This window comes from Dipodomys spectabilis, unplaced genomic scaffold (genome assembly GCF_019054845.1).
Source record: "Dipodomys spectabilis isolate Male_0828 unplaced genomic scaffold, ASM1905484v1 ptg000092l, whole genome shotgun sequence".
NCBI lineage: Eukaryota > Metazoa > Chordata > Mammalia > Rodentia > Heteromyidae > Dipodomys > Dipodomys spectabilis.
Window position 1 is genome coordinate 5,935,060 of NW_024870769.1, and position 12,369 is coordinate 5,947,428.

General features: G+C 40.6%; 1 protein-coding gene across 3 annotated transcripts in view; it reads right to left on the reverse strand.

Moving 5' to 3' along the window:
• Jazf1 (JAZF zinc finger 1) overlaps positions 1-12,369 on the reverse strand; it is a 324,222-nt gene that overhangs the window by 82,071 nt on the left and 229,782 nt on the right. The gene's annotated exons all lie outside the window — the stretch shown is intronic.

The window sequence follows — 12,369 nt, forward strand, 5'->3', positions numbered from 1 at the left end:
AAAAATAGATTGTGTTTTTTTATGGAACATCAGCATTTAAAATTTCTATTTGTCTAAGTGCTTTATGAATTACTTGAAATACTGAAAAATCTGACAACTACTAGTTGGCAGTTACAAGCACCAGTTTCGGTTTCAATAATTAAATGCCTTTTTGGTGGACTCCTGCTGCTGTGTGAACTAGCTCTAGGCTATGAAAGTAATGAGTCCAGACAGAGTCATCTGATCTCATGCTTGGTGCAAAACTCAAGGAAAAGGCTTTTGCCCACAATTCCCAGTCTGTTTACCAGACTGCTAGCAGACTGACTGCTGGAAGCATTATGAAGTCTCTGGTTTCCCCTTCCCCCCTTCCAGCAGGCTCTGTTTTTGCTTTTTCCAAGTGTTGTCTCAGAAAACCCGGTGTTACTGCGCCCTCTGCAGACCAGAAGTTTGGTTGTCACATGAACAATGCTCAGTGGCAGTAGAGAAGGGGGAAAAACACCATGATTCTCAAAATTTTACAAGAACAGTGAGCTGGTGGCTCAAGCCTGTATTCTTAGATACTCAAAAGGCTGAGATCTGAGGATCTCAGGTCTAGAGAAGTCCTGAAATCTCAATTAGCCAAAACAAAAAACAATTACTGTAAGTGGAATTGTGGTTCAAGTGGTAGAGTACAAAGCTCAGAGATAGTTCCTACAACCCTAGGACAAGCACCAAAACAAAACACCTGCACAAATCAAAGCTCACTGGAAAAATGCTTGTATTAATGAAAGTCTTAACATGGACTCTTCCAGAAGACCCTCTAGAGAATGGTTTAGGACCTGTTGCCTTGGTAACAAGCGTTCTGTAGACCCCTGGGAAGTTTTCATACCACAGGGCAACAGTAAAGAACATTTTCATCATAAATCCTCATTCTTAAATTTATTCATGAAGCATACAGGGCTCTAAATGTCTTCCTTAAATGTAGCTCCTACTCTGCCTGGATATGGGGGAAACATGCGATCATACAGACATTTCCATGATTCCCTCAGCCAACTTTTCTAATATATATGTGCCTGGTAAAACGCAAATGAATTTCTCACGTATTGGGAATGAGTGTAAATTTTTACAGAGCATTTTATATTTTAAACTATTTTTGTGGAATGAATATAAATTACTGAAAGAAACCCATGTATAAAGATAAAAATGGGAAAATGTGGCAAAGATAAAAACAAGTCTTTTGGACAGTGCTCTTCAAATCATTTTGTTATAAAAGCCACTTAAAGTCAGGAACATACAGGAATTTTTCACATTACTAACAACTTAATATGGGTGACTTTTTGTTCATACTTCATGAAAATAATTCTGTTCAAGGAGGACATATTTTAGTTAAATATTTCCTCTTATTGTGGTTAGTCTGTGCCAGGTAATTTATAAATCTGAGTACCCACAAGATAAAGCTTCTAACAAGACACCAAAGTAGGGAGCCAGCTCAAATTCCTGCACCCTGGTAGAAAAATCTTAATGGCCAACACTTGCCTGGAGCAAATGGAAAGAGATGTGATGATGGAAAGGAATCTGCTACTGTGTATGTTGAAATGTCCTTCCATGCATTGTGATCATTTCACAAGATCTCTTTAGAGATCAGTAGGGATTACAGCTGAGGCACTGGTCTAGGAGTGAGAAGCAAGACAAGTCATCTCTACAGGATTCTCAGTGACTCCCTGGAGATCTGCAGTTCATCCTCACACTTCACTGAGGTTGTCTGGCATATCTGACTGCTGTTTTCCCAAGGACAGCCTCCAGCACAGGAGATTTCCCTAGTCCTGTTCATTGCTCTAGGTAATGGCCTGCAAAGGTTTTGGTTCCAGGAAAATGACTCTCCCAAATGAAATCTTAAAATCAAAATGTTTCTGAAATCAACAAATCTGGAAGCTCAACAAGTGCTCTCAGCATGAACTGTCATCAGCCCAAGTTAAAATGGGGCAGCTGCTGGCTGCTGCTCACTTGTCTCCATACAGCTCATCCAAACCTTCAGACATCATTCTACCAGACCTGGAATCCGGCTGCCAGACTGGGCCCCCCTTCCCTCAGCTTATCTCCCACTGGGAGGCTAAGGCCGCCTGGAGGGAAGGGTTCCCTTCCCAGCAGATGTGGGGCTGCCAATGCAGGAGTGGGAGCGCCACCCACTGGGCCTGGCCTGGCGCCACCAGGTTTACCGTCATTCCTCACACTGGAGCTACCCCTGCCCCCCCCCCCCCCCCCCCCCCCCCCCCCCCCCCCCCCCCGGCCCTGGCCTCAGGAGAGACAGGTGATGAGGATTAAGCCAAACACATTTGCATATCCTCATGGAGGGGAAGGAAATTAACACCACAGTAACAGGATTTAGCAGCTAAGCCTAAACTTGAGAAAGTCCTAGACCAATTTTAAGCACCAGGAGACCAAGAGAAGTGTAAAATGTGACTCATCTGGAAGGGATGGGCTAGTCCAGGGTTAATGAAAGAAATGAATCTGCCTTGTATGCATGAAGCCCTGAGTTCGATTCTTCAGTACCACATACACAGAAAAAGCTGGAAGTGGCTCTGTGACTCAAGTGGTAGTGTTAGCCTTGAGCACAAAGAGGCTCAGGGACAGTGTCCAGGACCTGAGTTCAAGCCCCAGTACTGGCAAAAAACCCACAAATGAATCTGTTTGGGTATAAAATGTTCGTAATTTACCCACAAGCCATGAACAGCCTTATAGTTGGGCACGTTCTTGGCCTCTCATTCTTGCTGGGTACAGCGGGCAGTGGGGAGACCACACGTCTCCTCTCCCGAGAGCTGTCGTAGCAGCAGAAAGGCCTCACTCACAGTGACCTGATTCAGAAATTGACAACGGGTTGTTTCAGAAATAACATTTTATAGATTTTCCTCTCGCTACAGTTAGAGCATGAGTGCATTTTCAAAATGTACACAAAAGTTAAGAGTATAGAATGAATTGGCATTTGTACAATACTTGGTCATCTTAAATGTCTTCCTTTGGCAAGAGATGATTTTTTTTTAGAAGACTTAATTTGAAGCAAGTGAGAAGGGAGGTAACTTCCATTTGCTATTATAGAAAGGTACCTAAAAAATGGATACTATGAAATGTTCATGAATGCTATAATTTACTGGGTACCTTTCCTTGACAAATCTCATGAGCTATTTTCAGCAAAGCATTTTGTGAATACGATGTGTCTGGGTCAGTGTCACCACTCTCAATGAATTCCTGTCTAAGCACAAGCCTAGAATTACTTGGTATATAAACAATGATGGCATCGATAGCAAACGTAGGGCTTCATCACACAGGATGTCTAATGCTAATCAAACTAAAATGAATGACAAGTGCCAGAATATATATTTAAAAGTAGGGCTGTCTTTAATGCCACCCTCTGAGGTGTCTGGATATATTTACCATTAAGCCAGCTTATTACTCAATTTTAGATTCAAATACAAGGGCATTTGGGAAATGCTTATAACTCTCTGGGCTGTCACTAAGGCGGAAGGTAAAAATTATTTCCGGCAGTACTGAGGATTGAACCCAGGAAATCATGACATGCTAGGCAAGTGCTCTATTGCTTAAGTCGTGTTCCCAGCACTTTTGTTTTTAAGAGAGTAACTTTGCTCTGACTAGCTTGAACTTTTAAGTCCTCTTTCCTCCCAAGGAACCGGATTACAGGATTGTACCTCCATACCTGGACATTAAAGTAACACTGAGGAGTCAAGGACCAAGTTTATAGAATGTGGAGGGGGTAATTTAACTTCAATCACTTAAGGGTCACATTTTACCAAACTCTACCAATAATGTTAGCTTATTGAGACATCAGTTTCAATCCATGTGGGATAGAAATTGCCACTGAAAACAACTTCAAGAGCAGCTGGAAACATTAACAATGGTAGAATCATTAAAATATACCCAAGACATCTACTTTGACGCTCCTCGGGGTGATATTCACTGGATGTCTATATTCTGGTATCTGTCTATATTAAGTCTTGTGGACAGTGGGCAAAATGCCCAACAGAGGCTTATAAAAATCTTGGTAACTCCCACTTCTAGGTATCTGTTGAGAGCACAGATAAAGAACATCTTTCTTCTGGGCAGACACTTGAATGACACCTCGGGCAAGGAGAAAGGTACACTAACAAGGGTGGAAACTTCATTATGGTAGTAGCAGGAGGAGCTAAATGCTAGAAACAAAGGGAACATTCTGCATATGTTATTAGGGTCCCACAGAGGAGGTTGAGATTACCAGTAGGGCAGAAAGGGTATAGACATGTGACCCAGGCTCAAGATGGGGAGGAAAGCTAGCTTAGAGACAGTATAGGATTGATAGAAACTCCTTTGTGCTCAGCCTCTTTGATACTACATTTGGATTTTAGGGAATGATGGTTGAAAACATGATTGAGAAATACAGCTGTGATCAGGATCTTGTCTCCCACAAACAAGCTCACTCTAATAGCATCAAACTCTCTGGTGGGCAGGACATACACTTAAAAGCAGCCAAGGTATAAGAAGGAAAACCTCTCATCCTGGCCTGCTCTTGACATACAGAAAGAGAGGGGAACCTTTGGCCTGAGCAACTACTGGGTCATGGTTAATTTGTGTATGTCAAGAAGGAGATGTTAGGACTTTCTGCTAAGAATAGGTAGAAGTTCCATAAATTTAAAAAACTAGGAGATGTGACCATAATGGTATCTCAATCAATCTATTGTCACCTCTCATTCCCCTGTACACCTCCATAAATACTGACATTCTATTTATCAATGGAAGATCTTGCTGTTCACAAAATGACCAGTAAGCGAATATCACCAGACCATTTTATAGACCAGAATACTGTAACCTGAAAGACTGCTCTTGGGACAAGTTCAAGAATCTTTGTGGCTGGGTGTTTTTGTCTCCCCCCGCCCCACACTCCAGTCAACTCCTGGGGATTGGCAATTTGCCCATGTCCAGGTGTGGTGGCAGGAGACATGAATAGATATTGCCATCATGTCTCTAGGAACAACAGCTTTGCACTCTTGACAGCTAGACCATAGCATTAAGGATTCTTTGTAATAGATAATGCTCCTCTCCTTTCATCTTCATGATATCTTCAGGGGCAGAGATGTGGTAAAATTTTCTGCCATACTCTAATTTAGGTTATGGCTTCCACAAGCTGAGAGAGGGAACAGCTAAGTCTTGTTCCTCTACAGCCCCAGGTCTGAGTCTCTCGAAAATAGCCTAAGATACATAGGATGCTCCCTCTTCCACAAGCTGAGGGAGGAAGGAGGAAGAGAGCAGCTAAAAGTCTTGTTCTCCACATCCCGAGGTCTGAGTGTCTCGAAAATAGCCTAAGATACATAGGATGCACCCTCTCCAGAGTTTTCCAAGAGAACTAGGGGCAGCAGCTGCCTCTCTCCTGCTTAGCTGAGAATCCCCTGTGGAACTCTGTCATCATTTCTCTCGAACTATTTATAACACTACTGAAGGCCCTTGGAGACATGTTTAAAAGAATGTACTCTAGAATTACAGAATCCTTTGTTTCAAATCCTAGGGAGACCATCTATTGTGTGACCATGAACAAGTTTCTTAACATCTGAATTTTAGTATACAGTAATGCTTTCCTCTTCATAGGATTATTCTGAGCATTAAATGGTAACAAAGTACTTAAAACAGTGTCTTCAGTGCTAACATTAGTACTCAACGAAGGTTCATTACTGTTGTACCACGTAGAGCCTCCTACAAGTAGTGAAATTTTAATGTCTTTCCTGTTTAAGCAAACTACAAGCTCTCTGTAGACAAGATGAGACATTACAAAACAGTAATTCATAGCGAGACTGGAAATACTGTTTGGGTAAGGGGTTCTCGGCACCCTTTAAATCACTCCGAATGCTAATTAGCACTCTGTAAGAAGGTCAGATTCCATTTTGGAAGTCAGATTTTTCTTCCCCTAAATCAATTGTCAGGGATTCTACAAGAAAAACTCAGGCTCCATGTCTTTATAAAATGAAATAATAATTGAGATCTGAGGCCCACACAGAACCCCAAGGTCACGTACCTCCTTGACATGTTTATTGTCTGAATAGTTCATTTGTATTTATGTATTGACTGAAAAGCAACGTAGATTCATACTAAATTGTGCCAAATGGTGCATGATTACTATACTTAAAATGTTCAGATTATTTTGAATGGAGGGATTTATTTCTCTTGCATAGCTTTTGGAAGTCTGACCCTATCTGCTTTCAGTTAGGCACTTTCTGGTACACTTGAAACTGTTGAACAATAAGAAGTAAAAACTTTTGCCAGGACCGCTTGAGTATAATGCAGATATAAACACATTTAATGGTACTTTATTTAGTTTCAGTGTTATTTTTTCATAGTAATTTTGAATCACATTACATTAACAAATTTTTATTAGGCTTCCCCATGGAAAGCCAGTTGTGGGCAAGGTTCTTCATGACTCATTTCAGAACATCTGGGCCAATCTGATTTCCTTTGTAACCCAGAAGCAAACAATTCTGAAAAGCTTGCTTTGCTTACATTCTAATTGTGCATGCTTAGAACGACACTCTTTTCCTGTGTCTCCCTGGTCTTTCAATCAAGCACAGGGAATTTTTCAGAATGAGGACCACAATCACTTGCTCTTGTAAGCAGGGTGAGAAGCTGTGGTTGAGATTGGATTTAAACTGGCAACTGTTTCCTTACTATAGAGTTCTAAGCAGCCTATGCCTTTGGACTCTGCTTCCAAACTGACCAATAAAGCAGGCTTCCAGGAGCAACTCTGTCAGAGGAGCTACCACATGTGGGTTTGTGATTTATTTAGCGGTTAAAATTTTTCCCTGTGGTTTAGGGTAGGATGGCTCCAGGGAGCAGCCAGGCCTTACCCAGAGGACTGTGACACAGTCAGCACATTGTGTGCTGTGGGCAGCGTAGGGAGGGAGCTGAAGTGGCAGATACCCGTGGTGGGCAGGCCATGGAGTGCATTCAGTGGCCTGTGCAGAAGATTCAGGCCCCAGTAGGAAGTGAGGGTCAATCTGGAATCTTCAGTGAAAACATTCACCATGGGCTACGCTGCAAATAGACCACTTTTTCCCTTCTATCTATGAAGCTAAGGGGTTGACTGCATGCAAATGACTAAAAGTTGGTAGATAGGAGAGACTAGGGCCAATGAGTGTGCTATGGAGGAGTTTGGGTAAGTAACTTGACCTATGGCGTCTTATTTGTCATAGATAAACACTTATCAGCATATAAACCATTGGTAAAGTGCACAGTCAAACTAAATAGAAGCTTCTAAGATGGTACAAGAATTTTAAAAATATATAGAATATGTGAAAAAAGCTTGGAAACATAACACAATATCAACAGTGATAATCTGACTATAGGAGATTTTCCTCTTCATTTTCTATATTGTATATATTTTTTGCATTTTCTAGAGTGATATCTTAACACTTCAACTTTTCTGACCAAAACCATGAAAATATATAGAGAATGGTTATAGGAACAAGATGAGAAGACCCTGCAATGCTGATCACTGTCTTCTTGGCAGGATCTCTGGAATACTCTTAACATTATCCTTTTTCTCTCTCGAGTAGCAAATGGTAATGCCGAACACATAATACACAAATGTAAAAAGGCATATTTATAGCTATACAAGAATGTCAACACAATGTTCTTATTTTCGGTGCAGGTATGGGGGCTTAACCTCAAGGCCTCAAGCTCTTGCTTGGCTTCCTTGCTCATACTCACACTATACCACTTGGACCATGCTTCCAGTCTGGCATTTTGCTTAAGCAGAGCTGGAATCTCAGACTTTAATGCTTTGAACTGAGATCCTTCAAGGTCTCAGCCTCTTGAGCAGCTAGGATTATACAGGAGTGAGCCTAGCTTATAAGCTGTGTTTTGATAGTTCTGTTGGCTTTGAGATGTTTAAAGAGAAAGGGATTTGCTAGAAAAGCTAAATTAAAGGTCAACATAAACATTAGGAAATGGGTACTTGAAAGGGATGGGGCCCAGGGGAGCGGAGCTAAATGAAAGCAAAGGTGGAGAAAATGCAGTCAAAATTTAATGCAGCCTGGTGCCAGTGGCTCAGGCCCACCCCGTAATCCTACTCAGGAGGCTGAGATCTGAGGGTTATGACTTGAAGCCAGCTGGGCAAGAAAGCCTGAGATTCTTTATCATCAGTTAAACTCCTCCCCCTAAAACGAACAGCTAGCTGTGGCTCAAGTGATAGAGTACCAGCCTTCAGTACAAAAGGTAAGGGACAATGCCCAGGTCCAGATTTCAGCCCCAGGACTAGAAAAAAAAATCAGTACACATCCTACAAAATTGGGAAGCAGGGCAAGGGGGGGGGGGAGGCGGTGGTGAGTTAGGAATGTTGAAAGAGGTGACATTGATCAAGCCTCATTGTATTCATAAACTGCTTTGTTGAATGGCAACTTTTCATAACTACTTAAAAACATAAAAGGAAGATCAAAGTTTTCTTTGTGAAAAATGGTTTAAATATTTTCAGATGCTTCCTAAGAATTACAAAATTGTAGAAATTTGCTTTACCACCCAGTAAATGTTCATACACTCTTCTATACTTTTCCCTTAAGACCAGGTATTCATAGTGTGTCACCACAACACAAAAATTCCAATTTTCCCCTGCAAATGGGCAGAAAAAATCCTGAAGGTAAGGGTTGAAAAAGTGTATATTAAGTATGCTCACAGAACCAGAGTAATGGCCTTATATCTAACCTCGGCATCTTAAGATTCTTCAAATAGTATATAAACAATATTTAGGAGTTATTCTGTTTTGTTCTCAGAAAAATAAAGCAGGTGGTAAAAAGTACATCTTTATAAGAATGTGAAACTAGATCTAAGGAGCATAAAGGATGGGTCTGAGTCCCTTATATAACTCCATGGCAAAGGAGAATTTTGTAGAGAAGTACATCTGGAAGGCTATTACAGTGAAATTAGATGTACAAGCAAGAGTTGGCAAACTTTTTCTGTAAAAGGGTCACAGTCAATATTTTAGACTTTGTAGCCCAAATAGTCTCTATTGCAAATGACTATTCTGTGATAGTATAAAAGCAGCCATAGATAAATTTACAAACAAATGGGCATAAATTTGTTCCAATAAAACTTTATTTACAAAAGCAGATGGAGGGCCAGAGTTGGCACAGAAGTCATAGTCTGCCAGTCCTTAGAAGAACCAAGCTCCAAATTATGAAGTAATTCTTTAAAAATCTATCTCCCCAAACCCAAAGAGTCTTCCCTGAGCGGTCATGGCTGAGTTGAGCAGAAACTCATTTCATGCACCAACATCTGCACTCTACACAGCAGAAACAAAAATTCTCACCCATTTCTGGTACAAGGATAAATTAGCATAGGAAGAAAAAAGCACTGGGGGTGAGGCTTTAAAATTTTAGGAAGAAATATTCTCATTCACTTAGTGCCAGCAAATGCTTGTCCTACTTTTCAGCTCCGAAGACTTGCTGAGTCTTTTTTTCTCCATGTTTGGATTGATCTGCCTGGGCTCTGCTTTTCCTCACTTCTCATTTTGGACTATTCAGAACCTCTCGTTTTCTTCCCTAAGTACTTCTACAGTTTCAAAAAAAATAGAATTTTCCTCTGACTTTCCTATCATTTCTAATTAAAATGTTTTCAGATGAACTGGTAATGATATGCAACATGGTTTTTATGGAGAGTGAACTTATTTATAAACTTTTGGAACCCAGCCCAGCTACAAGTTAGAAGTGCAAAAAGTAGATGACATTTTTGATTGGCTTAGCATTCTGGGGTTATACCATTCAAAGATGGTGCACAAACCCACTTGCAACCTAGCCATGCACTCATGGTATAGCTCCTATGCACTAATGAAGGGCTCCTTCGTGCTGGGGAACAGGGCCAGTAAGTGTATTTACAGGCTAAGAGGAAAGATTTAGGCACAGCAACTAGGTAAGGAGAAATCCACACTTCATTTTAAGTTGGTAAAAGGCAGGAGTGCAGAAGCAGAACATCCCTTAACCCTCCCCTTTTCACATCACCCCTGAATTTTGACTGGGTGGTGGCAGCTGTCTGTTAAAATTCCAAAGTCAACTCTTGAATCTGAAGAGCTTCAGTGGAAAAAATGCATACTACATATGCTCCTAAGTAATGTATTAAATAAAAACTCATCCTAGTCTTTCCTGGTTTGTTCCTGGTTTTGGATTCGATTCCATAAAGAATGAGAACAATCCCACAAACGTGACCGAGTACCTACAGGGGTTGGAGCTAAGAGGTTTTAGGTGAGATATCAAACCAAAGGGAGTCTCTCACCTCAGGGTGGGTAAAGGAAGGGGAGATCCACACAGACTGAATATGTTTATGTCAAGGCAAACCTTTTGTAACATTATTAAATGCTCCTTCAAACATTCCACTTTGAAACTTCAAATTTCCTTGCATGTATTCAGATTATTACTTACAATTTATATATAGTCAAATGTTCCTGGTAAGAGCAGGTCAAAAAGGATTAAATGTTTTGAAATACTCAAATCGGTGATTAGAGAATGAAATAAAGATAACTTTCAAAGAGGTAGACAAATGAAAAGGGAGAACTAAATCCAATGTATATCCTACAAAATTAAGAATGAGGAAAGGGGAAATAGGGGATGGATGGGTAAGGATGTTGAAAGGGGTGACTGATCAAGATATAATTAGCAAACTGCTTTGTTAAATGAAATACCTTTGTACAACTACTTAGGTAACTTTCAAACTCTATAGTGCAAACAGACAGGTAACAAATATTTTTCTATGTTGAAACCCAGGGCCTTGACAAGTGCTCTACCATTGGGGCTACATCCCCACTCCGAGCTGTGAAAATACTTGTGAACACTGTAGAGACCAACAACTACAAAACAGACAGTATGCCAAAATAATACCCCAAGAACTGAGAAGGAAAGAACTGACAAATGTTAAGCCCTAGGGAAGCAAAAACCTTGAGCCCTCCTTAGGTTTTCTCCAGTCAGTGTTTGTGTCTCTACCCACTCGTTCACCAATCTACGTTACACCAACAAATATTCTGTGTTTTGAAGAAGTAAAAACAAGTCTGGTTACAGATTTAGGAGTTTTGAGTCACATTTACAAGAGTCACTTTAGCATGCTATATTTGGCTAAATATTCTTTATGGACTTGGTGCTTGTGGATATACTGTTTTTGCACACTTGTGGACAAGATGTTGGCTTCATTTTACAACCAACATCTTGTCCACATCAGGGAGCTTTCTCACACAGACACGCATACCATGTGGGCTACCTGCTGGGTTCTGGCAGCTTGGCAGACTGCAGAACATACTGGGAAGGCCGCTGGAGTGGAAAAAATCCTTCCTGGGAATTTTTTTAAGTGGCTGAAAAAAAGACATACCATTTCCTAATGTCCCACACTGTGAATTGGCATGAGAAAGATAATCCAGGAAATGAGATGTAAAAACTGTACACAGGTTCCCTTATAGAAGAGGCATTTTGTAAACAGCCGACATAAAGAATGCATTTCTCTTTAGGAAGCCAACCACTTGAAAGTTTTACTTTTTAATTAGCTACATGCAAGTTGAAAGAGCACATGCGGAAGACCATCATTAATTCCACATGGAGCTCTCCCCAGTAAGCAGCGGGCTCTCAGAAGCTGGCATGCTCAGTTGATAGTAAGGCACATAGTCCAAATCACCAGTTGCAAAAATGCATTTATTTACTGTGTCATGGTTTGAAGGGTTGCAAGTTGGTACTAGAAAAGCCTATCAGGCAAATGTTTAGGGTGTTTTGGGTTTTTGACTTTGGTGTCATGATTTCCTCAGTAAATTATTTGGTTTACCAAAACAAGACGTAAATCCTCTCATTTTTAAAGCTGAAGAAAAAAATGCAATAGTGCCATCTAAAGGGCATTTCATAACAGCAAAATTTTAAAGGTTAACCGGGCCTTTTCATTTGGACACACACCCCATATACACAAACTATAACAATTTATTGGATTGTTAGAAAAAGTTCAACCAGATGGTACACTGTGACCATCTGAAAAAGAAATCCATTGTACAGAAAAGATCACTTTTTAAAACTTGAATCCAGTTGAATAAGCTCCAACACCAAGGTGATCAGACTTAACACTAGAGACTATAAAACTCTAGAATGAATAAGAAAAACCATAAAACTGTTCAGCTATTACACTAAAAGTAAAGAAAAAATGATCATCTAACCACCTCAAGACCAAACCTCTCAATGCAAACAATACCATCAGTGAAGACAGACGGGGAAAAATTATAGACCAGGTATCAGTTAAGGGACTTTGTACCCAAAGAACTTTGACAACTTAAAAGTGAAGTATTCCAACTTCCTGGAGCCGGTGGGACTCGAACTCATGATCAGCGAAAGGAGTCAGCAGCACTCAGTCAAACTGGCTGGAAGCCTT